Source organism: Hemicordylus capensis, chromosome 1 (genome assembly GCF_027244095.1).
Source record: "Hemicordylus capensis ecotype Gifberg chromosome 1, rHemCap1.1.pri, whole genome shotgun sequence".
Lineage (NCBI taxonomy): Eukaryota > Metazoa > Chordata > Lepidosauria > Squamata > Cordylidae > Hemicordylus > Hemicordylus capensis.
In genome coordinates this window covers 304,412,100-304,426,750 of record NC_069657.1, presented here as the reverse complement: position 1 = coordinate 304,426,750, position 14,651 = coordinate 304,412,100, and the positions used below count along the sequence as shown (strand labels likewise).

The 14,651-nt window shown below is 43.8% G+C and overlaps 1 protein-coding gene across 11 annotated transcripts in view; it reads left to right on the top strand.

Moving 5' to 3' along the window:
* The window catches only part of COL9A1 (collagen type IX alpha 1 chain), a 205,032-nt gene that overhangs the window by 59,606 nt on the left and 130,775 nt on the right, over window positions 1-14,651 (top strand). Inside the window, exon 1 of one of the 11 annotated variants that reach the window (XM_053286754.1) lies at window positions 2,822-2,935. The exons of 9 other annotated variants lie outside the window; for them this stretch is intronic. The gene's annotated coding sequence lies outside the window, so the exon portion shown is untranslated. Of the gene's footprint in view, window positions 1-2,821; window positions 2,936-2,989; window positions 3,062-14,651 lie in introns of those variants that run through there. One more of the 11 variants, XM_053286756.1, reaches the window with a different exon arrangement.

Genomic DNA, 14,651 nt, shown 5'->3' with positions numbered 1-14,651 from the left:
ATTCTGGAATATCTTCAGGGTGTAGTTTCTTTTTTCTGAAAGCAGTGAGAATTCATATATTCAATCCATTTGAAAGCATCGTGATTTATATTTGATGTGTTTTTGGACTGGAATAGAGGAAGCTGTGTCTCATCTGTGATTTCTATGAAACCTAGCACTCAAATATCTGAGGCTGTAAATCACAACAAAGACAGGTATCCCTAGTGTTAACAACCATCATGCTAGCTTAGCTGCAACTTGAAATATAAAGAGATGATTCAAAGAAATTTGAACAGCTGAATACTTTATTTGCTTTTGATTCTACAAACAAATTGAACTTTGATAATAATTATCAGTCGTAACAGACACAAGGCCAGGAAGAGCACTCAGAACACCAGGACTGACTGCAAGATCTTTTCCTAAGGATTTTGGGAAAAGACAATAGCTGGGGAAAAATCAGAGCCACTAGTACCTATATTTGAAACTCAAACTCAACTATATTTGAAGCATTGAGTGAGGAGGATTAGAGAGGATTACTTGAAGCTTCAGTCTTAAGCATATTTCCATGGAAGTAACTAGGGATATGCTGAAATGCGATTTGGTGTCTGAATTGCAGCACAATCCCTTTAAAACCAAGAGCTTCCACAACCCCTTTAACACAGAGGAGAGCAGGTCCATACCTGTCCTTCCTCCACTAGCCGCCACTTCCGTTATCACAGCTCTCCCCCCTAGGGATGTGTGCGAACTGGTTCGGCACTCCTATTCCGGAGTGCCAAAGTGGTTCAGAGGTCTGGTGTTCAAGCAGGTTTGGAGGCTGGCGGTGGTGGGGGGGTTAACTTTAAAGAGCAGGGAGGTTGCTCATCCCTGCCCCACCACATTTTCCCTGCCCGTGCTGTCCCAAAAATGCTGGCATGGGACGGCTGCATACCTCCTTGCAGCCCCGGTCAGCAACATTCCACGGGGTGGAGCCACCACTGGGCCAACAGGTTCAAAGAACCCAGGCCGCACCCAATCAAGGGCCACGCCTTGCGGCCCTGACACACACCCTGCGCCTGACGTCAGATGCGGGGGTGCTTGCTTAGCTTCCAAGCGGGGGCCGTGCGGCCCCTTCAGGAGTTGAACTCCAACTCCCGAACAGAGCCTCAAGGCTCCGTTTGGGAGACAGACCATGCCCCCGCGTCTGACATCAGATGCAGGGGCATGGCTAGCCCCTGCATCTGACATCAAATGCGGGGGGCGGGGTCAGTGGGTTTCAGGTTGGTTTTTGTAGTTGGTCTGGATTCTCCTCCTTAGAAATGTCAATAATTAATTTAAACTCTCATCAAAGATTTGCACATCTACATAAACCCACTGACCCCCTCACCCACCAGTAGTGATATGATCCAATGTCAGTAGTGTGGTTGCAGAAATAATTTGGAGTAATGAGAAGTTACTTTGAGTTGAGAAGTTACTCAGAGCTGTGAGCTGGTGACAGATGCCGTCTATTGTTCTGGAGTGGTGTTCACTCTTCTGCTGTCTTTGATAGCTTGTGGAGCTGAGGTTGAACCAGATCCCCTTCAAAGTGAGGCCCCACCCCACTCTGGAAAGTTATGGCAAGAGATCAGACTATTAAGCAGTCTCAAGAAGTTACCAGATGCACCAGGCAATTTTATATGAACAAAGGTTGTTGAAACAAGGGTGTGTTGGTGTCTGTATCAAGAGACTATAGAATCAACTAGTGAGAATGATAAAGTTGAGAGCATGAAGGGATTGACTACCTGCATCAGCAGTTCCAGCTTCCGTAGGTTTTGCAGTGCATCTCCTGGCTGTCTGCCTTCAGAAGGTTGTGTAGTGTGTAAACTGCAGTGCCCTTGCTTGATCTTCCAGAGAGAGGAAGGGAGATCCTTGGCTGTCTTTCCGGGTCCTTGATACAAGACTTGCAGTACTGGGCATGGCTCCGTTAGCCAACTTTTTCATCTCAATAAGAATTAAAAGTTAAATAAAAAGAAGAAGAATCAGCACAGCAACAATACACATACCATGGGCTTAGATCTAAAATACTTGGGTTAATATTGTTAATCTATTCACTTGCAGGATATTTTCCATTTAAGCCATGTAAAAATAAGTGCACCAGGGTTTTTGGTTTGTAAGTGATATTTGTTGTAGAGCATATTTGTGTGTATGTTTCTATGTGTGCGGAGAGAGAGAGAGAGAGAGAGAGAGAGAGAGAGAGAGAGAGAGAGAGAGAGATTTATACAATGCAAACAATTTATACAATGCCAAATGTAATATGTAGGCAAAACATACAATTTATACAATGCCAAATGTAATATGTAGGCAAAACATACAATTTATACAATGCCAAATGTAATATGTAGGCAAAACATCCACAGACTTGAGGATGTGTTTCAGGAACCACAAATCCACCATTTAAACAAAGAAATGGGAACATCCTGCAGCCAGACATTTCAACTCAGTCAGCCATAAAGGTAAAGTGTGCCATCAAGTTGGTTTCGACTCCTGGCACCCACAGAGCCCTGTGGTTTTCTTTTGGTAGGATACAGGAGGGGTTGACCATTGCCTTCTCCCACGCAGTATGAGATGATGCCTTTCAGCATCTTCCTATATTGCTGCTGCCCAATATAGGTGTTTCCCATAGTCTGAGAAACATACCGGCGGGATTCGAACTGGCAACCTTCTGTTTGTTAGTCAAGCATTTCCCCCATGCCAACCATAGTCTCACTGATCTATATATTTAATTCTCCTGGGTGTGCCTTGGAATGTGCGTCCCGGCACCCAGCTCATTGGCTGGGCAACGGAGGCGCCTGATTGGCTGAGGAGCACTCATTGAGGATTGGTGCCGTGGTGGCGGGCCTGGCCATGGAGGCCAGAAGCGGCAGCAGGCTCCAGATGTGGTGGTGGGCCCGGCCCGGCCGCGGAGTCCAGAGGCAGCGGCGGGCCCAGCCTGGTGGCGGAGGCAAGACCTGGGAGGGGGAGAAGAAAGCGGGGGCAGAAGTGGAAGTAGGGAGGAGAGGTGTCTGAGCCCGGCACAGGCCAGCCATGGTCAGGAAGCGGAGACTGGGGCAGAAGGTGGGGGGAAGAGGTAACTGCCGGCCCCAAAACACATGCAGATGCTCTGTGCGGGCTCGCCTAGTATGAAAATATTTCCTATCGAGACATCGTGAGACTCTGGACAAATTATATATATTCTGTCCAGTGTGTGTGTGTGTGTGTGTGTGTGTGTATATATATATGTATATATATATGTATGTGTGTATATATGTATACATACACACACACACACACACTCTCTCTCTCTCTCTCTCTCTCTCTCTCTCAAGACCCTCACAGCTCATGGACTGGAGGCTAACACATAAAATCCATATGCAACATCTCTGTCCATTATTATTTTCCTGCCACCAGCTCTGGAACTCTGCTAACACAGCATGCTTAACTGCCACCTTGTGAACTGTATGTTGTTGTTTTTTAAATCCATCTGATGCTGATGAAGGTGTAAACTGAAACATTCAACTGAAATTTGGTTTTTTTCTAACTCTCTATTGTAAGTAATCTTTTTGTACTGTGGGTATGTGTATGTATACACACACACACACACACACACACACACACACGGTTCAGGAAGAAGGAATAAACAATACTTCCATTAGCTGCTGTGCCCTAATTGGAATCCAGGCTCTCTGTCTTCTTTTAATTAAGAACAATAAGACCTGGGGCAAACCACTTATGAACTCTTTTTCATTCGCCACCTACTGGATGCTCTCATTGTCACCATAAATTCAGCTCCATCTGTACAGCAATTAAATCCTGATTGATGACGCTTTCAGAATGCTGAACACCCTTGTGTTATTCTTGTCTAGTCAAGAATGATGCACCCAACTCTAAAATAACAATAACTTAATGTAATGCAATTATTTTCTTGATAGGAGAGGCCTGGATAAATAAAAGCATAATATATAATCTTCCATTGCTTAATTCCTTAATTGGAAATCCTTTTGCAACTCTTAACAACATGACAAAGCACACCAGTATTTTTGCATTTTTACACAGACAAGTTCTCTGCCATACTTTTTTCCAGTATTGACAATATTTGAATGAACCTTTGGCTCTGAAAGACACTTCTGTATAGTTACAAGTGCTTTCTTACTCTCTGCATTGTTGGAAAAAAAATACTGGGTGTTGAGGTTGCTGCATTAATTTCCATTTTGGGCATTTGTCCAATGAGATTATGCAAAGGTTAAGGGAATATCCACTGCGAACAAATAACCCCTCAAAAACTGTAATTACAAAACAAACAAGTCTCTTGTGGGTTATCACAGGGATTTCTTTTTTATCCCTTTCTCCTGCATTTTTTCTTCTATGAAATTTAAGGGTTTTGGGGGGGCTAGGGGTTTGCCTTCTGAAAAGATATATACAAAGCAACAGAATAATGAAGGAATCCATTGTACCTACCCTCTCTACCATTCCCATGAACAGGCAAACACAGAACATAAAAACAATGGGCACACTTTGGACTCACAAACAAGACAGGATGAGATAAGACAATGCAGCAGGGTGTCATCAGGAGGTGACCCAAGGGGCCTGGACCGTCAATGAATTGCTTAGAGCCCCAAGTCTCATCAGCCAAGGGCTGGTGTAATGCATTTTTCCCCTAATCTGTTAGATTTCATTACCCAGTTATGTTTTCTGATGGACGAGAATGTAATTTCTCTTACCCACTAGATTTCTTTACCCAGTAATCTATTGTAATGAACAAGAACATAATTTCTCATTACCTCTTAGGTTTCAGTACTGAGTTAAGTTTTTCTGATGGGTATTGTTTCCTGATGGACTGGATCGTAATGTTTCATTACACTGTCATGGTAAGGGCACTGGCTACAAATGGAGAGACTAAGCATGCTCTTTTCTTGCCAGCTCTCCAGGCATTTCATAGCACTTCAAATTTGCCTTACTAAACACTATTTTAGTCTTTCCCTCTTTGTATTTCTGAGTTATTTGGGTGCAAAATAACATAAGCAACAACATCTGATGCTTTTCTGTAGAATTTGGATTTGTTATGTTCCCATTTTGAAGATGGTAGTAAAATCTGACAGGGGTTGTCGGCAAGAAAAAAGAAAGCTGCTTCCTTTAATCATATTACTAAGCATGCTCAATTGAATAGGGTAAGAACATCTGACAAGCAAAGAAAAAGGTTTGCTATACTGGCTTGCAACAGCCGCCAAGATGTTTTCCAGAAAGGAAGTGCTACAGTTGAGGCACCTGCACAGAGCATGGGAGAGAGCATCTAGGCCCACGTAGATCACTCTGCTGCTCCCACCTTCATAGATGCTGTATTATAAGTTACATTAGAGACTTTTAAAAGCATATAAGTAATTATTCTTGGGGGTGGGGCTATGATTGAGTTTAATTATCAAAAGGAAGGCTGTGGTCCCAGACCCCAAAACCTTTTAAGTATCTCACAACACCCTTGCAAGGGAGGCTAAGAAGGGCACAGTTAATGTAAGCATGGGTGTGAGGGTGTAAAGAGAGTGTGTTCTCCTAATAATGCCACTGTGGCTTTTCTTCTATATGAAACTGCTGGGAGAGGTTGTTTGGAAGTCTGCAGTAGTTTGTCATCAGTATACTGATGATACCCATCTCTGTTTCTCTTTTCCACCTGAACCAGGTGTGGCTGTTTCATCTTTGCATTACTACCTAATCTTGTTAATGAGGGTGAATATATTGAAACAATTAAGCTAAGGTGGATTTGCTCATGGTGTGTGGTCCTAGGACCAAAAGAGTAGCGGAAATGCCAGTTCTGGATGGGAACACATCACTCTTCCTTTAAAAAGCTGGCTTGCAGCTTGTGGGAACTCCTGAATCTGGGTCTCCTCCTGGAGCACTTATTTTATTTATTATTTTATAATAAGTCAGATACAAACCAAATTTGGTTTGCTTACACATAAGGGCCAGGGGCGTAACAAGAGATGAAATTTTAAAATGTGCCCAGAGACAAAATTTTAAAATACCCCCATCACTGCCTTCCTCTATTTTTTTTAAAAAAAATATTCAAGGAAGCTCGGGCGGGCATTGGGTGGGGGAGACATGTCTCAGGGGGGTCCCCCGAGGCAGGGCCCCCCGAGACAATGGTCTCCCCTTACCCTATTATAGTTATGCCCCTGATAAGGGCAGTGCTGGTGGACCCCATATAGTTATGACCCTGATAAGCCCAGTGTTGGTGGACTCCTGGAGGACCCCAAATGAGGGTATTTATTGCCCACCCACTCATGTTGGTTTAAAATGATGTCCACTCAAAGTATTTGTAATCCATGTGTTGGCACTTCAATACAAACAAATTCACAGCAAAAGGGAGAAGGTCCTTGGTAAGAATCTTCATGCTAAAAGAAGCTGAATGTGAGCTCCATTACTTCTGCTTAGAACTACTTTTTCTATTTTTTCCCAACTAGTTGAGAAAATTTCTGATTTAAATTTGATATTCTAATTGTTGTTTTAAATAGTATTTTTAATCTTTATGCTTGCTCTCCTACTTTGAGAATTTTTAAACTGAAGAATGGACTATACATTTCAGTATAAACAAATAATACATGCAGGTACACACACACACACACACACACACACACACACACACTCTCTCTCTCTCTCTATAAATAAATAAATTAATAATAATAATAATAATAATAATAATAATAATAATAAATTATTAATAATAACACAGGCTCAAGATATGGAAGAAGAATTATCACCAATTGAAGCAGTTGCTCAGGCGCAGGTGGAGGAGGTGTTGGAAATGGAGGATGCTACTGTTGCTGAACTGTTTCAAAATCAAAACCAGGCAACCTCCCCTTTGCCTTCACCTCAAAAACCCAAATGCGATTTAACAGAAAAGCAACAAGAACTAAAGCAAAAAATATCTGAGCACATGAACCAAACAACCACCAGGGTTCGACATCCAGCTCTAAAAACAGTTGCCAAAAACCAACTTGCTCAGGCATTAAAAGATGTCAATGCTGCACTTGCAGAAATAACAACCAATAATTTGCAAGAAACAAACAAACTAATGTACAGTGCAGCAACAATAACAACACAAGAGCTCGGATATAAGATCAGTGGACCTGTCAAAAAAGAAAGCAGTACATCACCTAAATGGAAGATTTAAAATGTTTAGAAACAACTGGTGTCAGCAAAAACATTCAGATATTTATAAAAAAAGCAATGAGCATGTGGAGTACACAGTTAACAATCAATGGCGAGACACTTGGACAGGTTAGCATTAGAAGAGACATTTTCCAAGGGGACTCACTATCCCCTCTGTTGTTTGTAATCGCCATGACCCCACTTTCACAAATACTAAACAAAACAGGCCTCGGATACCAAACATCTAAAACATCCAGTAAAATCAACCATCTGCTGTACATGGACGATCTGAAGTTGTATGGAAAGTCCCAGTAAGAAATTGAATCACTGCTAAACACTGTCCGTATATTCAGTAGCGATATAGCAATGGAGTTTGGACTAGACAAGTGTGCTGCATTAATAATGAACAGAGGGAAAATAACAAAAACAGAAGGGATAGAACTGCCCAATGGAAGCAAGATCAAGAACCTGGAAGAGAAAGAACCTTAAAATTCTTGGGCATTCTCCAGGCTGATAACATCACACACAATGAAGTTAAAAGGAAAATTGGAAGTGAATACATCAGGAGAGTTAGAAAAATCCTCAAGTCCAAACTCAATGGCGGGAACACCATACAAGCCATAAACACCTGGGCTATACCTGTTATCAGATACACTGCAGGAATAATAGACTGGACCCAGGCAGAGCTAGAGACGCTAGATCGTAAGACCAGGAAAATCATGACCATCAATCATGCTTTGCACCCCCGCAGTGATGTTGATAGGCTATACCTCCCTCACAGCTCAGGTGGAAGAGGAATGCTGCAAGTCCATCAAACAGTAGAGGAGGAGAAAAGAGGCCCTGAAGAATATATCAAGGACAGTGAAGAAGATGCACTTCAAATGGTCAATAATGCGAAACTATTCAACACCAATGAAAGAAAGCAGGCCTACAAGAAAGAACAAGTCAAGAACCGAGCTGAAAAATGAAAAAATAAGCCACTGCATGGTCAATATATGCACAATATAAGTGGAAAATCAGATATCACCAAGACCTGGCAATGGCTTAAGAATGGCAACTTGAAGAAACAAACAAAGGGTTTAATACTGGCTGCACAAGAACAGGCACTAAGAACAAATGCAATAAGAGCAAAAGTAGAAAAATCCACCACAAACAGCAAGTGCCGCCTTTGTAAAGAAGCAGATGAAACCGTGGACCACCTAATCAGCTGTTGTAAAAAGATCGCACAGACTGACTACAAAAAAGGCATGACAAGGTAGCAGGGATGATACACTGGAACATCTGCAAAAAATACAAGCTACCTGCAGCCAAAAATTGGTGGGACCATAAAATTGAAAAAGTGGTAGAAAATGAAGATGTAAAAATATTATGGGACTTCCGACTACAAACAGACAAACATCTGCCACACAATACACCAGATATAACTGTAGTCGAGAAGAAAGAAAAACAAGTCAAAATAATCGACATAGCAATACCAGGGGATAGCAGAATAGAAGAAAAAGAAATAGAAAAAATCACCAAATACAAAGATCTACAAATTGAAATTGAAAGGCTGTGGCAGAAGAAGACCAAAATAATCCCAGTGGTAATTGGCGCCCTGGGTGCAGTTCCAAAAGACCTTGAAGAGCACCTCAACACCATAGGGGCCACAGAAATCACCATCAGCCAATTACAAAAAGCAGCTTTACTGGGAACAGCTTTACTGGGAACAGTTCTGCGACGATATCTATAACAATTGACAATAAAAGTCTGGCATCCCAGGTCCTTGGGAAGGACTCGATGTCTGGATAAAACAAACCAGTCAATAACACTTGTCTGACTGTGTAAACAAGAAATAATAAATTCGATTTCTATACCGCCCTTCCAAAAATTGCTCAGGGCAGTTTACATAGAGAAATAATAAATAAATAAGATAAGGCAATAGTTAAAAAAAGCTCAAATGATGTTGACCATGACACAACCCTCCCCTCTCGTAAAATGGGCTTGCAGTTTGCGGGCGTTCCTCCTGCAGCACAAAATGGCCATGCACTCTTCCTTCACTCATTGCTAGTTGATATATAGAAGGGTGTATGTGTTTCAAAAATGTATCTACAGCACTTAAGCTTTCTTGTGTTTTTCAGTTTTTAAAATGATTTTCATGGAAATCTGACATGAATTGATATGCAGTGAAATGAAAAAAATATAGCTTGTTCATTGCTTCATAATTCAGTGAAACGCTGGACTTTCTGTCACAAAAAGTACCGAAGGAAAATGCCAAAGTTTGTCAAAAGGTACCATTTCCCCATGCTTTTCCAATGAGAGAGGTTTTTTGGGTGGGGTTTTTTTTGGGGGGGGGGGGTCTGGCAAATTAATCAATTTTTCTGGGATTTTTGATTTTTCTGATAGTCTGGGTAAGACCTGGAATCTACCAGTGAAATGGTATGTTTCTATCCTTCGTCATTTAGTCCGGGAGTTTCATGTCAGTGAGTGAGAGTGGGGCCCAAGCAGCTTTACACACACACACTCTCCCTCTCTCCAAGTTGTTTTTACATCTTCTGCTTTAAAGACCAGATTGCTTACATGGCTAGGAGGATGAGAGCATCAAGAAAGATTAGCTGTAACATTTAACTTGGCTTGGCTTAACTAAATAATTGAATTTAAAAGTCACAATCTAGCCCCTAGCATGTGTGCAGTTCGCAGATCTATAAATGTAGGAGTGGATCCACATATGGTGCCTATAAAGCCCTTTCTCCATCTCCCCTCCCCACCCCTCAGTTGGGTGTGTTCTGTGCCAAGTACACTGTGATATGCTTGGCTGTTCTCTTGAATGGAAGGCTCTTCCACATCTCATGTATTAGAATGTAGTACTCCATTCCTGTCCAGGGCCCTGGATACTTGCACAAAGAGCAAGTTTACATACACTTGTTTATGTGTTATGTGCAATGGTTCTAAAGACACCATATGGGGACTCATCTTGTGTTTTCAGGAACATAGGAAGCTGCCTTATACTGAGTCAGACCATTGGTCCATCTAGATTAGTATTGCCTACACAGACCGGCGATAGCTTCTCCAAGGAGTTTCTCTCAGCCCTATCTAGGAGATGCCAGGGAGGGAATCTGGGACATTCTGCATGCAAGCATGCAGGTGCTCTTTCCAGGGCAGCCCCATCCCCTAAGGGGAATATCTTACAGTGCTCACATATAATTTCCCATTCAAATGCAAACCAGGGCAGAGCATGCTTAGCAAAGGGGACAATTCATGCTCACTACCACAAGACCAACTCTCCTCCCTGCAGCCTTGGGTACGTGCTAAGTTTTGTATAAGGGGACATATAAATCATACCACTGGCCACATTCTCACAACTTGAATGATTGCAGTTAAAGAGTTAACCACGATTGGCCAGCCCACAGAGTGTGTCATAAGAACCCAGAATTTCTGGGCAATCTTGGTTAAATCATTGTGATTAATCAACATTTAACCGGGATCACTAACTAGAATTTTTATGGTTGGGAGAACACATTCTAGTTGTGAGAATGTGTCCATCCTTTCTTCCTGCATTTCAGTAAATTCTTTTTAGAGTTACTTTGCATTGACATTATTGTGTTTCGAATACAACAGAAGTCAATTATGCAGGAATGTTTCTTGCCTTTTTCTTATTTTCAATTACTTTGTGAAATGCTTTCTGTAGACTGTTCCTATGTACATTTAGAAGGCACATTGGATTGGATCCCAACTAGTACTTTTGCAAATGAAAAAAAATTCCATTATCACAAGACGGAGACTGGCAATTTTTGCTGTTTCTCCTTTCCCTCTGAAGCCCCCTGTGCCTCCAGAAAATCTTCTCCTGAGGGTCCTTTAACCCTGTGAGATGTCAATGTTGTTTGGGGGGGTAGAGAAAGCAGTAGAGGCAGGGGGGAGATGGCCAAAAATTGCCTGTCCTTTCCTTGAATTGAGATAATTTATTCTGTCTACAGAAGTACTATCTGGTATCCAATATGCTATCTGTGTGCTATTTAATGATGATTACTGATATAGTTATGTTTCTTCTGCTTCTTTTTGTCTGTGTCTTTTTGGTTTACCCACTAAATTGCTGTACTACATTTCATAGTATTACTTCAGAATTCAATTTCATCATGATTTGTTTTGCAACTTCAAGGTTATACTATGGCAAAGCACTGCATAGGGAGCTGCCCTTGTTCAGAAGTTTCAGCTGGCACACAGTGTAGTAGAAGAATACCATCTGGTGTGGATGGGTCACCAGGAGCACAATATACTCCTATTTCAGCATCTTCACATACCTTCTATAGATTTCTGGACAATATCCAAAGTGCTAGTTTTGACTTACAAAGTCCCACATAACATAGGTTGATTGTCTCTGCTGCTGCTCTTTGTACTTTGTATTGCTTTTATGCTTGTGTTTTAAATTTTTTAATCAGATTTGTTTTGTATTTTTAGCTTAATATTTTAGTTGTATCTTCGTTACAATCTTATTTTTAAATTTTGCTTATTTAAATCAATGGGGTAAAAATTGGGTGCAATAGCTTATCACATTTATTTCAGTGGGGCTTAAACATTATGAAATTTAGTTGGATCAGGGCCCACAAGTATAAAAAAGTCAGACCTATATATGTCACAAGGATCAGTGATTTTTAAAACCTCATTAGCACATTTTCTTTTCCCATTTGAACACAAATACTCCCTTCTGTTTCTCTGTATGCATAACTATGTATAGACAAAGAGAGCACAAAAATTATTCAAGTAGTGTAACATATTGAAAAGAAGGAAATATATCCCACTCCCAATTAATATCTGTGTTTCCAAAAGCGAAATTACTTGATAGCATGCACTGCCATCAAAAGGAATGTCCTATGTTGGAAAATAGAGGGGTGTCTCCATGGCTTTACACTCTCATGAGTGAATGGTCCACCCAGGATCACCATCACATATGAAGAATCTCCCTTCTCAGTGTTGGCAATGCTGTTCCTTAGTGATGTGCATGGACCACGGAGGCGCAGTCCGATGCCGGGCAGGGGGGTTGTACTCACCCCTCCTGTCGCTTTCTTCCCTCTGGCGCTGTAGTTTTTGGCAAAATCTTCATGGCAGCAGCGGTCCTCCCTGCTGCCCCTGCCCCCTTTTTGGTGCCCAAATGCAGAAGTAACAAGCACATGCACCCGCTGTCACATGCACGTGTTACTTCTGCATTTGGGCACCAACAAGGGGGCAGGGTTGGCAGGGAGAACCGCTGCTGCCCCAAAGATTTTGCTGAAAACTACAGCGCCGGAGGGGTAAAAGCGGCGGGAGGGGTGAGTACAACCCACCCCGCCTGCCGACGGTTCGTCAGACTGCCGGACCAGCGAACTGGTTCACAGGCCTCCAACATGGCCTGTGAAACAGTTCGTGCATATCCCTACTGTTCCTGCTGCCTGGCCCTTCTCATGAGAAAGCCTAGGAAGCACAAACGTCCCTAAAGGGGAAGGGGCTGGACCCCACTTCCCCAACTTATTTGTGTGGGTGGGTGGGTGGGGTGGATAGAAATTGGCTGTTCAAGAATTAGTTGGGGCTGCCAATCAAATCTGATCCCAGAAACCACCCCCACCAAATGTTCCCATCCTGGCACTGTAATGGGGTGCCCTGCTTATGTTGCGACCTAGAGTGTTTGTGCTTGTGAACACACATCATTGTCACTTTATTCTCAGGGAACCAAGCACTTTAATGTACACCCTGCCATCCCGTCCCCATTTCCTCCTGCTTGTCAGGAGAGGGGAGCAAGGGACAGAATGGGAAGGGGGAATTCCCCTCTGTATCTTTGCCATTTGACAGGCTGACAAGCTTGGGATGGGACATGGCGGCCTTCCTGTTGCCGGACTACTACATTGCTGGATAGCTGACGATAGGGGCAGGGCTGGTGCTCAGAGAGGCAGCCAGCAAGAAGCATTGCAGGCATGGAGCAGGCACAATCCCGGGCAGGTCTGCACCACCATCTACATATTTAATTTTCTAAGACACACCCGTGGCTAATCACACACGTGGCAGCCTTCGCAAGAAAGTTATCTCTGCCGGATAGCCACGGGGACGGGGAAGTAAACAGCCATGGTGGCTGGCAGAGGTGGCCCGCCGGTGGAGCCACACAGGCAGGACAAGGAGGCGAAGCCATGCCGGTGGGAGGAGGTGGCCAGCCAGTGGAGCCACGCTGGCGGGTAATGTTGTGCCAGCAGGAGGAGGCAGCCGGCCAGTGGAGCCGCACAGTGGGCAAAGCCACATTTGGCAGGAGGCTGCTGCCACGGGCTAGCTGGGCAGAGGCCTCTGGTGGGTGGGAGGGAAAGCACCGGTGGGTGGGTGGAGAGAAAATGACGTGGCAGTGGACAGGAGAAAATGGCTGGGCCAAACTAGAGGCGCAGATGCTCTGCGCCTGGCCCAGCTGCTGGGGCTATTCTGACGATCAGCAAAAATCGGGCTAGCCTCCGCTAGTCCAATTTTTGCTGATCGTCAGAACCACTGGGCTCACAGCCGAGCCTGGTGGTTCTGGAGCGGCTAACCCACTCTGGAACCCCTGGTAAAAAGCAGGTTTGCGGAGCGAGCACTCTGTAAACCTGTTTTTTACAATCGTAAGTAGCTGCGGCGCGCCTTCGCACAGCGCCTACTCACGAGTAGACCCCTGGCTGGGAGGCGAAAAGCCGCCTCACGGTTCCAGGGGTCTCCCCAGTATGCCCTGTGTGCTCGTGCAGGGCATACTGGGGCTTGCGGGGGTTGCGCAGCCCCCGCTTCCTCACCCCCTGCCGGCTCTGTCACGGAGCCAGCAACTGTGTGGGCGGCCGATCCGGCCTCCAAGGGCTCCCTGCCTGCTCATCTGCGGGGAGAGTGGGCTTAGCCCTCCCCGCAGTTTCTGAAAAAGTGGGTCTCACGGATCGTGAGACCCGCCTTGCTATCTATTATTACAGTTTCAAAAACTGCTCGGAACCGTGGTTATGGTGCCATCTGCATTAGGATGTAACACTTTGGCGGCCGTACCTCTGGTCTTGGCAGTGAACCTTACTGCAAACCAAAAGTTCAAACTGGAGTTTGGTGAAGCAAAGTGCAGGTCGAGGTTGCACGAATTTGGTTGTAACAGAATTCCAACTCTGCCCCGTTTAACTCCGGTTTTGTGTTATGTCCAGATTTGACCTTAGTGTTGCATTGATTATGTTCTAAACATTTCTCCTTGGACAGGCAGCAGACTCCCTAGCAATAATAACAGCAAATGATCTCTTCTGCCTGGCATGCCCCATTCTCAGTCTCCCTTCTTGTCTGTCTCCCTCCACCTCTTTCAAAGGGAAGGCAGAAAGGAAGAGGCAGTTGAGGGGTACCACAGTGTTTGTTTTTTGGACCTTGAAGTTTGATAGAGCCATAGTTGCCTGAAATACACAAATTCATTTTTTCTACCCTGCTGTGGTCTCTGGTCAAATAGATTTGGTAGATTTTAATAAACACCACAGAAACTTGCATAACCTGCAGAGCTCATAATGGAACAGGGGAAGAAGTGTGTATACCTTGGACAGAGATGGCTTGTGATACACCTCCAGGGT